The sequence below is a fragment of the Xiphophorus hellerii genome, chromosome 23, assembly GCF_003331165.1.
Source record: "Xiphophorus hellerii strain 12219 chromosome 23, Xiphophorus_hellerii-4.1, whole genome shotgun sequence".
Classification (NCBI taxonomy): Eukaryota; Metazoa; Chordata; class Actinopteri; order Cyprinodontiformes; family Poeciliidae; genus Xiphophorus; species Xiphophorus hellerii.
The window spans coordinates 16,871,957-16,885,584 of record NC_045694.1 but is presented as its reverse complement, the minus strand read 5'-3'; the positions used below and the strand labels follow the sequence as shown (position 1 = coordinate 16,885,584).

The window sequence follows — 13,628 nt, the reverse complement described above, 5'->3', positions numbered from 1 at the left end:
TGAAGAGTGACGTAGTGGTTTTCCCCGCACCGTTTCCACCTGTAGATGCTGAACTGATCAGTATTAACTGGCAGTGATACTTTTACCAGAACTCAGACTTTACCAAACAAAGACAAGGTAAGAAATTCAGAAACACTATTTCAATTCCCTATGCCCCACATAGCAATTATGCAATTATTGTTAAGCAGAGTTTAAAACTTTTGATTACATTTGTATTTTTTTTATTTGTTTGTTTTGGACAGTCAAATATAGTTATTCTTTCATGTTTCATTCTTGAAAGTGTTTTTGATTCCAAATGAATGAGCAATTCATTCATTATGATGTGACTTATATCACCTGCATTAGATAAAAGCCAAAGTATTTTTACCAAAATATGATTGACACAAAAGGAAAATCACCACCTCCTTTTTGCTAAAAGATAATTTAGGCAAAAAAAATCAATTTTGATTAAAAAAAAATACAGGCAATTATTTGAGGAAGGTGACAACTTTTGAATTCTTAACTTTGGCACTCTTAGACTTTAGCACCCATTGTTTACCTCCTTCTCTTAAAAAAACTGTGAGGAATTCAATCAATTTCGTCTGGTATGACTTAAAGTCATAATAATAATTGAATAAACTTTTTTTTACACGTTATTTCACTTCAAATCGCCACTAGATGTCACTTCAAACTGTTGGCGTTTTAACACATTTTATCCATGTGCAATGCTCCTCCCTTAAGAGAGAGCTTCAAGCTCTTTGTTTGGGAAGCCGTGAGTAACGTCCTCACCGCACTGAGGGGCTGTGATCTGACTCTACAGTCATGGAAATATGTTAACCCCGGAATGATTTATAACTATTTATTTCGTGTGTTTTGTCAGATCGGGACATAATGGGTCGAGCAAAGACGGACCCGACGTGGATTTATAATTTGTTTTTTGTGTTGCACGTCCTGATGGTCGCAGAGGCACAGATTGTATATTCGATTACGGAGGAGTCGAGTCCGGGTACGGTTGTTGGAAATCTGGCGAAGGATTTACAGCTAGATATACAAGAACTGGGAAAAAGACATTTTCAGATTTCGGGACCCAATGAGAAGTATTTTGATGTGAACATCAAGACTGGAGCACTTCTGGTGAAAGACAGGATAGACCGAGAGGAGCTCTGTGCTCGTAAAGCCAAATGCTCCCTGGAAGTGGAAGCCATTGTGAATTCTCCGCTGAATCTTTATCGGTTTGAGGTTAAAATTGTGGATATAAACGACAACACGCCCTCATTCAGGATACCAGAGATTGATCTGAACGTGTCTGAGTCGGCGTTTTCGGGTGAAAAAATTGCTCTTCCGAAGGCATTTGACGCAGATGTTGGTGTTTATTCAGTAAAGGCTTATAAACTAAGCCATAATGAACATTTTGCGCTGGATGTTCAAAACGGAGGCGATCCAACTGTGTCTGTTGAAATGACTCTGCAGAAACCTTTAGATCGAGAAAAACAGTCACTTATAAAATTAACCCTAACAGCTACAGATGGAGGTAAACCTGCTAAATCAGGGACATTACTTATCAATGTTAATGTGCAAGACGTTAATGATAATATTCCAGTATTTGACAAACCTCTGTACAAAGTCAGAGTGCCAGAAAACACACCGTCAGGCGCAGCTGTAATTTCTGTGCACGCTCGAGATTTAGATGAATGGTCTCAATGGAGAAATTCAGTATTCTTTAATCAACCAGGATAATGATAACAATGTTGATAAATTTACCATCGATCACTTAACGGGAGAAATCAGTGTAAAAGGGGAGCTAGACCACGAAACGAACAACGCGGTTGAACTCCGAGTTCAAGCAAAAGACAAAGGTTCAATCCCAAGAGCCTCACATTGTAAAGTACTCGTTGAAATAACAGACATAAACGACAATCCACCAGAAATATCTGTAACATCGTTAGTCAGTGTTCTGAGGGAGGATGCACCTGTCGACACAATGGTTGGACTTTTAACAGTGAAAGATCCAGATGCAGATAAAAACGGCGTCGTTCAGGTGAAAATAGTTAATTCCGTTCCCTTTAAAATTAAGAACACGTATAAAAATCATTACTCCTTAGTGGTGGATGGAGCGCTTGACAGAGAAAAGGTTTCTGAATATAATGTAACAATAACCGCGATGGACGAAGGACTGCCGCCTCTTTCCAGCACCAGCGTGATTACGGTTCATGTATCAGATGTCAATGACAACGCGCCACGTTTTAAGGAAAGAGTGATGAATATTTTTGTGAAAGAAAACGGACCAGTTGGCGATGTGGTTTATACCTTAACTGCGGATGATCCTGATGTAGACGGAAATGGAAAGGTGACGTTTTCGGTAATTAGTAATAATAATAATCAAAGACATAATGATATAGGATCAGTCGGTTGACGTGAAAGCAGACACTGGAGAAATTATCAGTCTGCAGTCTTTTAACTATGAAGAGTTAAAGACATTTCAGTTTATCGTTCAGGCTACAGATGCTGGTGTTCCCTCCGCTCAGCAGCAACGTGACTGTTAACATTTTAATTCTCGATGAAAATGATAATAATCCAACTATTTTAGCTCCTTATTCTGAGCACGGCTCTGTTAACAGTGAGACCATCCCTTATTCTGCTGAAGCTGGATACTTTGTAGCAAAGATCAGGGCTGTGGACGCAGATTCTGGATACAACGCGCTGCTTTCTTATCACCTGTCGGAGCCCAAAGGAAACAACCTGTTCAGGATCGGAACCAGCAGCGGAGAAATCAGGACTAAGAGGAGAATGAGCGACAATGACCTGAAAACTCACCACTTGTTGGTGTTAGTTTCTGATAATGGAGAACCTTCTCTGTCAGCCACTGTTTCTATTGATGTGATGGTGGTTGAAAGCACAGCTGATGTCCAGACTCAGTTCAGACATGTGCCTATAAAGGAGGACAACTTCTCTGATTTGAACTTGTATCTACTGATCGCCATCGTGTCAGTGTCTGTGATCTTTCTGCTGAGTCTCATCAGTTTAATAGCTGTCAGATGCCACAGGACAGACAGTGATTTCAGCAGGTACAGCGCCCCCATGATCACCACCCACCCTGACGGGAGCTGGTCTTACTCTAAAGCTACTCAGCAGTATGACGTGTGTTTCAGCTCAGACACACTGAAGAGTGACGTAGTGGTTTTCCCCGCACCGTTTCCACCTGTAGATGCTGAACTGATCAGTATTAATGGGAATGATACTTTTACCAGAACTCAGACTTTACCAAGCACAGATAAGGTAAGATCTGACCCGCGTTAAAATCGTCCTCTCCTGTTTGCCTTATAATTCCATCTACTGTGACCAGCCAGTTTACCAAGGACAGCGTTAAGTTTGAGCTCTGTCCTTGGTGCTGAAACCATTCGCTTCACACCTCTCAGATTTGAAATAATTGATTTCTTCAGCAAATTAAAGCCCAAAACTTAAATGTATGCTCCCAAAAATATTGTTGTATATAATTTAACAACCCAAACAAAACTAAGCTAGAGAAAAAAATCAAATAAAAAAATTATCTGACAATCACGTGATATGCAGTCATATTCAATAAATTAGAATATACATCCTGATGAGTCTCGTGTGTCAGATTAAAAGTATTTAAAATATAGCAACCTCTAAGCAGGAATTAAACATACAAGAGGAATTGCAAAACTTTATAATATTAATTAATGATTGCCAAATAGTTGATGCTGACTTACAAAGCCACCATTTTCATGCAGAGAGGTTGTCTTTTCTAATCATTGTTCTTTTATATCCCCTCTGTGTATTTCTTGCTAAGTTGTGTTCTCCTATTGCATCACAAGTAGCTGTTAAGTTTGGATCTGAGCTGATCTAGGTACTATCTATATTTGCAATCCCTTACAGTATTTATGGGTATTCATGCCTCTTTAACATTGCAATTTTTTCACATAGGGAAACAAACTTGTGTGTATTTTATGACAGGCCAATAGAAGTTTAAGCACAACTGTAAAATAAAAGTAAGACTATATATGGCTTCATTGTTTGAAATGTAAAAAGTGTTACATAGTGATATTGAGTCATTACTTGTCGAACCTACCTTTGGCTGTAATTATATCTGATGGCTTTTGGGACATGTCTCTGGTGGCTACCTGTTTGTGTTTCTATAGACTGAAATATTTCCAAAGTTTTCTTGCTCAAGAATGGCTCAAGCTTTGTCATACTGCATGGAGAGCAGCTGTGAAAAGTAGTTGGATAGTTGTGCCACACAGTTTTATTTGGTTCAGGTCTGGCCCTCAACTGTTGGAATCTTACACATCAAGATGATTTAATGTAAACTATTGTGGCTCTTCCTGTATGTTTGGAGTTGCACCACACAAAGGTGAACCTCTGTCGTAGTCTGAACTCTTCCCATTTTCTTTAGCTCAATTCATCATCACAGGTGCTCCGTCAGGTGATCAAGATGGCCTGATCACCATCTTCCATGCTGTTGCTGTGTCCTCAACGTAACTTATGGCATTCTAGTAGTTTTCTTCTAGCAATGACTTTCTTCTTGTCACTCTTCCATGAAGGCCATACATGTTTAGTGTGCTGTGATGTGCAATAATACTCCACTTTCTTGGCTTGTCAATTTAGGTGGAGAGGCATGTCTTAGTCAGTTCGCAAGTTGTGCCATTCTTATTCTTTCTATTTATTGATGCTGAATTCAACAGTACTCAGTGAGATGTTCAAAGCTTTAAAACTCTCAACAACATTTACGTGACCCTGAATTTATTCTGAGTTTCAGATTCTTCTTCATCATTATCATAATCATAATCATAATTTATTTTTGAAGCACCTAATACTAATAATACTAATATTATTAATAATAATAATAATAATAATGACACAAAACACTAAGCAAAATTCAAGGTTGCCAGAATAGGCAATGAAGTTAGAGAACAAAGACTTGCTCTCTGCAATGAAAAGTCTCTTTTTAAAGATGAGTTTTTAAGAGAGACTTAAAATCATTTAGCGATCCAGCAGACCTCACTGAAAAAAATGTAGACTTTTCCAGACCCTCAGGCCTGCAACTGAGAAAATAGTTTCCTCTGGTCGCAAGCCATGTCCTGGGAAATCCTAAAAGCTCTTCTAAAAATGAAATCTCAATTCTCAGCAACATTTGTGCAGACCTCACTGCAGTGCAGTGTAGGGACACATAATGTAACTGACAGTGCTTTTAGCCTGACATGTGTGTTTTTCTGCCTAGGCAAGTTGTGATATCTACTATGAAAAAACAGACACGCTGACATGAAAGCTGGCATACGTAATATTTCAAAAATAATTTATTTTACACTTGCACTTTTCAAGTACACAGAATCAAGTTTTATTTATTACATATCATTTCTGTGCGAGATATAAACCAGTTCATAACATTTTGAGATACAAACGCTTTCCACATAAAGAGAACATTAAATGTGTTACTAATGTTATGATTGTCTCATTTCACAATAAGCTAACATTTGCTCTCATTGTTCATTTTCATTATTTGTTCATTCTTTCTTTTGCTGTAATAATTGTTGTTCAATTCTGCTTGAATCTTAAATCTGTGTTGATCATAGCCTGACCCATAATGTTCTCTATTCCCTGGATGCTACATAACACATCAATATAAATTCTAGTCCTATTAAGGGAAATGTCCATACATTTTTAGTCATGATACACATTTGTGCCCATTCTTAGAGACTGCAAAGTTTTGCAGGTGTTCTGTGTAATGAGTCTGGTCTTCTGTTTGATCCCCTGCTGCTCCCATTCTGGTGTATTGTTTTTATTTACAGTTCTTTAGCATATTTTATCAGAAAACCTTATAACCTTCATTCCGAGGAAAGGCTGAATCATGACATCCATTGCTCGGGCGTCTCTTTTCTCTTGCGTATCCTGATGAATTCCTCCCCTCCCCCCACTTGCACACTCCCTCCTGGTGAAGGGGAGCAGCTGAAGGAGCTAACAGGAAATTAACTCCATTTCTTCAGACATGCATGCTCTCAGCTGCGGAGCGCTGTAAACCTGATTTAATATATTTTCATTACTATCCTTAATGTGCTTACAGAATCCAGTTCCGTGTCAAGTCAAGTGGGCTTTAGTCCCGAAGCTGGTCGCGTATTCATTTGTACATGTATAATCATAAAATATATAATTCTGCGTTTTGCAGGTGGTTTGGGTTCAGGTAATCCCAGTGAGGTTTGGTGGCTCAGTTTTTTTGTTTTTTTTTTTTTTCAATGGCTTGATAGTGTTGTGACCCACTCAGACGCTATGACCTCATTTCAGGGAGTGGTTCAAGACACACAGTCATGCAATCATCTGTCAAAGCTTCAGTCATTTATTTATTTTTTTTTATTCGTTCTTGGCTGGTGAGAGTGAAACCCGGCTCCGTCCCTCTCTCACACACGCGGAATATTGCGAGTCAAGTCTATCAGGTTATGAGCGTCGCTTAAGTGGGTCAGCGAGTGATTTGACCACGGCAGCACGCTACAGGCGCCATCAGACTGAACTTGTGTTTGCTGCGCGGCTCTATGTCCGATACAGTCGATGCGCAATGTAGGTTGTACGCACTCTCCGAATCCACTGGTTCCCGAAACAATGTCTGGATCTGCCTCTCTGCGTAAATGCTCCAGCTCGTGCACTGTATGCTGCGGCTCTCTGTCTCTGAGGTAGAAAGTGGGGGAGGGGCAGGTAATTTTCCGCTACCCTTTGCAGTAGCAGTAGTGGGGAGCTTCCGTTCCGATCGAGGCATCAGCTCAGTTCGCCTCAGCTCTCCCTCCTGTTCGGCTCTGCGGCTGGGCGGGGCCGGACATAACCCAATGTCGATCACAGCTGAACCTGTGTTTTAGAGGGCAGTAGGAGGGAGGAGGCTTTTTATCCATGCAGTATTGAGCTACTGGACGGTCGGATTTTACATAAACGATGCAATTCAGTGTCTCACTTGCACACACTGTTTAAAAACAAAGCCATGAAAGCTCTAGAATGTATATATGATAAAAGCTTCTAACTTTGCCTCCCTTGATGCTGCAACATGCACTAAATTATTTATTCTACAGTACATTATGGTTGCAGGAGCTCTCAGCGAAGAGCTTCGCAGTGTGAGGACTGGTCTCCTGCAGCAGAGGCTTTAACTGCAAGTCATTTGCCCAGATGGGTTCAACAGCTGGACAAAAAGCATCGTATAAATGTCTCCTCACCCCAAGTCTACACACGTGGGGAACGCAGGAGATCAACAAACTAGCTTTGAGATTCATTTGCCGTTCTGACTGCGCACATCTCATGGACCACTTCCTGTTTTTCTCATTGACAAGGGTGTGTCCTTTGTGTGAGAGTGAAGTTAGGTTGCCATGGAGACTGTTTCTGGGCTGTGATGATGAGCCAGTCTGTTTCCAGGGAGCTGCTGCTGGTGCACCCACCCCCACTCTCACTCTCTCTTCCATCCCAGCATGTTTCACATGGAAGCAAGCTGGAAGGAAGCCGCACAGGTTACGAAGAGATGCTTAAGGAATAAATAAGGAGAGAGAGAATGAGAGAGGTGCATGGTGCAGATTTGCAGCAACCTTGGCAAGATTGTTGTTGATTTTTTTTCTTTATTTGGTGTGTAAACAGGAGAAAGCAAATCAAACAAGGGGGAAAGAGAGTGAGATTGGTACAATTCCAGAATGGAAAATGTTTCACAGAAAGACACAAATACAGCAGCACAGATTTGAGCCTTGAGCATGAAATAGTGAGGAAAACCAGGGTTTGCAAGAATGAGATGGATAAAAAACACACACACACACACACACATCAAATGCATGCCCTAAGGCTGAATGAAAAAATTACAAGCTTACAATCGGTCACACATTTAAAAAAGGCACTCATCATACATCCCCTACTTCCACCAAGCCTTCTTTCTCACTGGCACTGGAATATTTTTGCCCTCATTAAATTATCTTTGTCATGCTCTGCACCACGGGGCCCATCCTAACCAATCCGACAGAGATACAAAGCCAGGCCATCCAGAGAGGAAAGTATCCAAAGCCTGCCTGTATTTCCTGATAGCTTTCTTTGGTGCAGCACTGAGGATTTGTTTGATTCATGCCGGAATCAGGACATGCAAGAAGTTGTTTAGCCAGTGCTTGCTCCCATGGGGAGGGATTTAAGCAGCTTTTTGTTCTCATGACCTTTATTTTTGAAGGAAAGGTACACGTGGGATCAGAACAAACATCCCTATTGAACATCTTCACTGCGTGCTTGCTTTACAAACCATACTGAACAAGAATGTGGTTATAATTAGGCTTTAAATGAGCCAGTTCTTCAAAAGGTGTGAGAACACAACTCTGTCCTTAAGCTGTTTTTTTCAGTAACATATGAGTATATTCTTTTTGTTTTTGTAATACTTAGTTTGATCTTTTTTTTATTATTTGCTCTACATTTTTTACAATTTTGTTCAACTAAATAATTTTAATTGCGCAATATTTATCTGATGAATGCAGAACGTGGTGTGTGTTATCATTGTTTGAAATGGAGACAGACATGTTATACGTTTAACCGTCCCCTTGCTTTCACCTCCACACATTGCCCTGTTTTTTTTTTCATCCAGCTTTGTCAGTATGGCGCTTGCCCTAGAATAGATAAAGAACTTGACCGAATGACGTATTCGCCTCCCTCCAACCGCCTCCCTTTCTCGCTCTCAAACACACACTGTCATAGATGAGATTATGCTTTAGTACTTTGGCTTAATGCAAAAAGCCTGGGTGGATGAGCAGAGGGAGAGAATCACGTGTTAAATCTTTGCACTACTGATTTCTTCCAACAGAGGGACCAATTTCACCGTCTCTCCCACCTCTCTGCCCCTCTGACTGACATAGGGATTAACTTTTCAGAGCTGTTCTCATTGACCTTTTCTTTTTACTGACTCATACCTCCTGATACACAGCTGGATTTAGGCTTCCTGTGATGACGTGTTTTTTGCTGCTGCAGTTATTTCATTGCAATAAAGCAATGGCAAAACAAAAGTAAAGCTTTTAAGGGGAATTATCAATTTGACTTTCTATTTTTAATATTTATTCTATTATTTGTCTTGATCCTTTTCATTGTACCTATTTATTTTGCAAGTATTTTTGTTTGGCTCTTTTGGGGAATTTACTTCCTACCTTGTCATTTAAATTGTACTGCAAATTTCATAATTTTATTGATGCATTTCTGTTCTTCTACACAACTTGTCAGGTGCATTCTAAAGTTGACTTTTACAACGCCTCTGCAGTCACACTTGCCCTGTAGACTAGATTTTGACTGTAACAGGATCAGACTAAAATCTCGGAGACAGCACTTTTCAATGAGGGGACAAGAAAATAAGAAATCCACCTATTTCTGACATTCTCTTTAGACAGTCTACAAAAAGGAAATGCATGCTTCACTTCTCTGTTGCCATCTGCTCATCAAACTCTTGGCAGGAGAAGACGGTTCCCTGGCATTTAAAATTCACAGCGAGAACTGTAAACTATCTCCCAACATTTACTCAGACAAAATCATTTTGTCCTCAGATACCATTCTACACTGTTGTGTGAGAGCACCCAGACCTACAGGCACAAATGCCCATTATGTTTGCATGGCTGCTTCTGTTTGTATGCGGTGGCTGAGGGAATGACGTAATGAGTGAAGCTTCACGATAGCCCACTCATGACCAGTTTCTTTGCAGATTTATTTTATACTCTGACTCACTAAAATGGGGGATTCCATGGAAAAATCTCCTAGGGGAACTAATACAAATGGTTTTTAGAGTGTCTGCTTACAGTATTAATGAGGTTGGAGAGAATGTTATTAATCTAGTGGACATACTACATAATTGATGAAATTAGGGTTCTTTCATACTGGGGTAGATACAGTGAACATGGAGGAAGCTTCAACTTTAATCTTGGCTTTAATCCATCACATGAATTTATTTTCAAAGCTATTGGTCGTATTTCACCCACTTTCTCAGTCTGAAAATATTCAAATGACATTAGAGACATTTCCCCCTCAGCTGGAACAGCAGTTGGCTCACAGTGCTGCAGCTAGGCAAAGTCTAGATCTGGGAAAACAAGTGGGAAATGGACAAAATTTATTAATTTTTTCTGGTCATATCAATTTAAACCAATTTAACGCACTTTACACCACATCCACATAATTACATTCACAGATGCACACACAATAATACACTGACATGCATATCAGTAGACAACAAGTGCGTTGCCTAATGGCACAGAAGGTTTTGATAATTAAGAAAAGGATCAATTTAAAAAAGAGAGAGAGACAAACTCTCCAATTATCTGAGCCAATTATCTTCTATAAGATTAGCATCTGTTGAACCGAGACAGGCATCTGTCTGCACGTAGAATAGTTTTGATGGCATTATCCGCAGCACCCTTGAGTGAAAAAATGAAATCTACAGCTGAGAGGCGTGCAATTAATGCTGGGACAGATGGATGCTTGTGACGCAGGCACAGGCACTAGGGAGCTGTTCAAAAGTATGTGATGTGCATAAATTAGAAAAGAGTTGGAAGTCGTGAAAAGTGAGACGCATGAAAAGGTCAGGTATAATAGACCTCTGTGTTTATTGTTTGCCAAATAAATGTCACTGGTCCTCCTTTTTTTTTTTAATCACAGCAAAACACGGAGGTTTAACTACCCCACTGGGAAAATCTGTTAAATGTCATGGTTATAACTGTAGATCTGCATGTGGAGCCATCTGAGATATCCTTCTGCAATTAAAAAGAAGGGGAAGATAATCCCTTACCTCGTAGGTGTATGATTACAACATGATAAATACAGATAAACATTGTTAAGCCTTCAACTTTTAAATAGTAATTTGCAGAATAAGTGAACAGTAGCCTGGTAAAAACCAGCTCCTTGTTCTACACTTTACTTCGTACAGAGGGTCTGGGCTCTCCGCTAATGTGAAAAAATTGCTTCCTGGATGCATGGACTAGGTTCAGGTTTTAAATTTTACTCCATAGCTAACTTTTGCCCTTGATGTATGTAATGTGCCGGTTCAACTGGTATAACACTTACTGGAAATTTCCTACACTGTAAACAACCATCCTTCACTGCAAAGACAGAAGTGTGGAGCCAAATGAGAAGGCTATTAATGTTAATTCAGTATTTGGAAGTGTGACCAACACAGACTGAACAGCTTCATTCATTTCCTCAGCTGCCATGGCTAAAGCTAGAGGCAGACTACAATTCTAAAACAGCGCAGAAAATCTGTCATCATTCACAACTTCTCCTTGGAATTTTACTGGAGGAATCCAAGTCAATGGGAGAAAGTCCAGACTGACAGTGAAGCAAGATTTTAATCCATCAGAATAGCAGAGGAAGGCAATGGCCAGGCTAAGTGAACAGAGTCGTTATTATCTAAACTATAATAGTTTTGATAATAACATGTTGACATATATGTAACTGGATGCAGGGCCGTTGCTAGGTATTTGGGTGTTCTGAGCACAGATGCTCTTCAGTCCCAACTTTTGCTGCCTTTTAGAGGCCATGTTCAAATACGTTTCTGCCAAACTTGAAATTGAGGCACGATAGAACGGACCACTGGGAGGTGGGGAGAAAAACAATTAATTGTTACAACAAGTAACAAGTAATTGTTAACACCACGGAGGAGACTGGAGAATTTTATTTTCTTTTTCTGAAGCACATTTGTTATATTTTATATCTATTAACATGCTTCACATATATTTAATATTTAATATTTAATGTTTTAATTTTAGCTAAATATGTTATCATCATGATTAATTATAGTGACCGAGCCTGATTCTTTTGCACATGGGTGGAGCTACGGCACTGACTGGATGTACTTTTTAATTTTAATAAGTAGCTCGTGCATGAAATGAAATTTTTCTATAGAACATTAGGATTCTGTTTTAATTATGAATTTTGCCACCCAAAATTTAAGGCATTTGAGTTAGAGAAGTCGTCAGCCAATCCTTTAGCTGCATCCAAGTGAGTCACTGTTCCCTCCGTCTCTGGGTGCCAAGCGTTGTCATCGCTGTGGGCAAATTTAGCGTGGGTGAGAGTGGCAAAACACCATGGAAAAGGAATAATGTGGGTGGATAGATTCTCATCTTAGCCCAGTGGCTGTGGTGAACCAAAAAGATTGATGGTTTCACAAAGAGAAGGACAAGGCATTTCTGTAAAGCAAAAAGTCCTAAACTTTGGTACATTCTATGCAAACTAAAATTAGCTGAAATTAGACTAGTTGGAGACATCTAGAAGTGTTATTAGCTTCAGATTCTATTGGGAATTTGTGAAATTTCCTACAATAAACCTGCATTTTTAAAAAAAAATTCCTTTTGATTCTGGTCAGTGTGCTAAAAATATCCCCTCCTTAGTGCTTATAAGCTCTGAATTGCAATTATTTCATTCTTGTTTGACATATAGCGCATTGTAAGAAAAAAAAAAAACATACTAAGAAGTACCTCATACATTAGTGTATGTTTGCAGACTTTAGCATGTGAGCAAACAGAATGTGTGTAAATGTTGTCTCTCAGGACAGTTGTGGTGTTTTTGCCAGATGTGCAATGGGGGTCACATCTGGAGTATATTGTCTGTGACTTAAGGACACAAACATTTGTTTCACTAGTTAATTATTAGATAGTTTTCTGCTTTCTGATAGCATGTGAAAACAAAAGGGTAAAAAATATGAAGTGCATGTTATTGAACAGAGGTTTTGCTTGCTGATAGAATAAAATAGATTAATTAATTACACAAATGGTTCTGTTAGGAAAATGACCTGCTATGACTTGTTCTTCCAGAGATTTAGAGCTGTATAACGATGGCATCATAGAGACTCTGACTAACACTGCATTGACAAGGTGCTCAGGTTCTTATTTTGTATTTATTTATATATATTTTTTTACCTGTTTTTAAAATGATTTGCTGCTCCGTTTGCCTTGCTCCCGAGTAATTGTTAATTTGCCTCAGCAAGGGAGTCTGATGATGGCTGCACATAAATCAGTTTTCCTCGGCTCAAAAAAGGGCGGTGGCGCTGACAAGAGGAGAGAGAAAAACGTTCTTTATTTTTGCTTTAAAAAATTTGTACATTATGCGGGTGTCAACTGCGGTTCTATTTACATTCTTATTTACATGAACTGAGGCGAGGAACTAAAGAAAAAATTAAACATTTTGCTTGTTATATGCTGTTTGATCGGAGATGCTGAGATGCAGCCAGTACCATTTGAACGAGTGGCGCTCCCTCCCTCTCTGCCCACCGACAGCATCGCCACCACAACCAGGCAGAGAGAAACATAAGGAGAGAGAGAAAGAGAAAGAGAGAGAGAAAGGCAGAGAGGGAGGGAGAGAGAGAGACCAATAGCGATATCTGAGGAAAGGAGACAACCTTGCAGGAGAGATAGAGCAATTCAAAACATTACCTAGACCGACGAGGAAAACATGGACGCAGTGAAATTTTTTTGCTTCATGCATGCATCACAGAGGATACGGAGTTTACCCCGCACTGTCGGAGTTATGCACGGACTCAGTTTTTGATGAGGCGGGTGGGGACCCGCAGCAACCTGAAAAGGCGGAAAGATTTCTCCGAACCGTCTGCAAATTCTGCCCGCCTGCGATGGCTGGGTCGGTACGATGCTGTTACAGAGTAATGGAGAATATAT

General features: G+C 39.8%; 1 long non-coding RNA gene and 1 pseudogene across 1 annotated transcript; one reads left to right on the top strand and one right to left on the bottom strand.

Annotated features, from left to right (window-relative positions):
- Positions 1–729: 729 nt before the first annotated feature.
- Positions 730–13,628, top strand: part of LOC116714972 (protocadherin alpha-5-like) — a 31,715-nt pseudogene continuing 18,816 nt past the window's right edge.
- LOC116715040 (uncharacterized) lies at positions 5,299–13,430 on the bottom strand. Its single transcript, XR_004338154.1, has 2 exons — positions 12,876–13,430; positions 5,299–10,045 (listed from the first exon to the last, which is right to left on the bottom strand). It is a non-coding gene; the product is annotated as an uncharacterized LOC116715040 (long non-coding RNA).